Source organism: Palaemon carinicauda, chromosome 33 (assembly GCF_036898095.1).
Source record: "Palaemon carinicauda isolate YSFRI2023 chromosome 33, ASM3689809v2, whole genome shotgun sequence".
In the NCBI taxonomy this organism is placed as follows: Eukaryota; Metazoa; Arthropoda; class Malacostraca; order Decapoda; family Palaemonidae; genus Palaemon; species Palaemon carinicauda.
Window position 1 is genome coordinate 25,678,567 of NC_090757.1, and position 2,500 is coordinate 25,681,066.

Genomic DNA, 2,500 nt, shown 5'->3' on the forward strand with positions numbered 1-2,500 from the left:
ATATATATATATATATATATATATATATAACACGACATTGTACAACAATTGATTTTACAGTAAATGTTTCTTCAAATTGTAAAGAGGTGTGATCTTTGGATGGAGTTTTTAAAATGGACCTTTATGGGTGAAATTACGTTATTTTAACAAAGCCCTCGGATAAATATTGGAATTAAATGGCAGGACAAGATTAGAAATGTAACTATAATACCGATTGCTAAAGTACCATATGTGGATAAGATCATGGTGAGGGGTAGATGGAGATGGTTTTGGCATGCTCTTCGCACTCCCAAAGAGAGATTCGTTCACCAAACGTTCAGCTGGGCTCCACAAGGCATTAGAAGAGTTGGAAGACGCAGCCCTACATGGCTGAAGACATTGAAGCGTGAAGTAGGAGATAATGAATGGAGAAGTAGGATTAAAAGCTCAAGGTTGAGACGACTAGCGAAATTTGACCGATGCCCTTTGCATCAATAGGCGTAGGATGAGATGATGATGATGATGAATTATCATCAGTTGAATGTTAGACGGATTTAATTGTTTCAGTATTGTTCTGATTGATTTGCATTGTGTGTTATTATCATATTATTATTATTATTATTACTTATTATTACTTACTAAGCTACAACCCTAGTTGGAAAAGCAGTATGCTATAAGCCCAGGGGCTCCAACAGGGAAAATAGCTCAGTGCGGAAAGGAAAAAAGGAAAATAAAATATTCTAAGAAGAGTAACAACAATAAATATCTCCTATATAAACTATAAAAACTTTAACAAAACAAGAGGAAGAGAAATAAGATAGGAGAGTGTGCTCGAGTGTACCCTCAAGCAAGAGAACTCTAACCCAAGACAGTGAAAGGCCATGGTACAGAGGCTATGGCACTACCCAAGACTAGAGAACAGTGGTTTGATTTTGGAGTGTCCTTCTCCTAGAAGAGCTGCTTACCATAGCTAAAGAGTCTCTTCTACCCTTACCAAGAGGAAAGTGGCACTGAACAATTACAGTGCAGTAACCCCTTGGGTGATGAAGAATTGTTTGGAATTGTCAGATTAAAGGTATACTATCATAATACTTCAGATGCTCTTTGTGTTTTCCCCTCAAAGATTAATTCTCATTTAAATTGAATTTATGTAAAATTTATTTTTGAATGGAATCCTATTGTTTGGGAACACCCACCTTAGGAGGGAATCTTTTTTCATTAATTTCCTTTTATAGTCTACACTCCTGTATAAATAGGTGTTAATGGCTGCAATTTATTTAATTGTAAAATGCGGATGTTTGTGCCAAAATAAGCTCTTAATATAATGCGTTTAGGGCATGTCCGCCTGTGTGTGTTTTTTTTTTTTTTTTTTTTTTCTCCATGATGCAATAATTGAATGACCTTGTTTACTCTCCGTTAACTTCGTATATGATTAATTTCTATGAAAAATGGAATACAAACGGTATTGACGGTGTTCTCGCATGCATACGGCTTGTGACATTATCCATACTTTGAAAACTATAATTTCTCTTAAAGGGGGATTAGATTCCCCTTATGGATTAATTTTACCAAAAAGAAAAAAAAAAAAAAAAGTGGGATGTACAAAAACGCAATATGAAAATGCCATATAAGAATAAAAGCGTTGCAATATCCTAAAAGCCATATACAAAATTATGTAACAAATTTTCCGAATGAAAATGTGATATTGGAATAGCAATTTGAGAAAACAAAAGATAATCGAATTAGACAAGTACGCAACGTTACCTTAGTTATAATTGAAATTTTATTTTGAATAAAGTCGATTGGAAAGAACCCCATAGGGATTATTCGACAGTTAGTATCCTTTTAGTTAACATAAAACTTTTGAAAATGCCACGTAGATTTATCAATTTCCTGAAGGCAAATCTGATTCATTCTTGCAAATGTATCCTGACTTTTTGAGTTGGTTTGTAATCATGATATGGCTATAGAAGTATAATTTGATGTAGTAGGTAATCTTTTTCACGTTTATCCATACCTTCACCGTCATAAGACGTAATACTTCACAGTATTCTATAAGTTTCATTCCAGCCGTAATTAGGTAGTTGAATCAGTTGCAGCAAACATTTTTTATGTGAAACAGGCTAACAGAAATCTATTTTTATAGTTGATGTATGAAAGATCCATTTTAAAGTTATTACTTTTCCTGAAGCAATTTATTTTAATTGTTGATTACTTCTTTTCTAGTATTTTATTTCAATTGTTTATTACTTCTCTTCTAGCTTATTTATTTCCTTATTTCTTTATTTCCTTTTCTCACTGGGCTATTTCTCCCTGTTGGAGCCCTTGGGCTTATAGCATCCTGCTTTCCAGTGAAAATAATTCACTTTTTATACTGGACGATTCTTTTATATCTAGGTTGTGTACATAAATTTTTATAGCTTTCCGTAAATTTAATTTTTCTTAATTACCCATTTAAATATGAAGTTTACTCGAACATCCCTTTTTCCTTAAGGTATTATATTTCTAATATAAGAAGGGA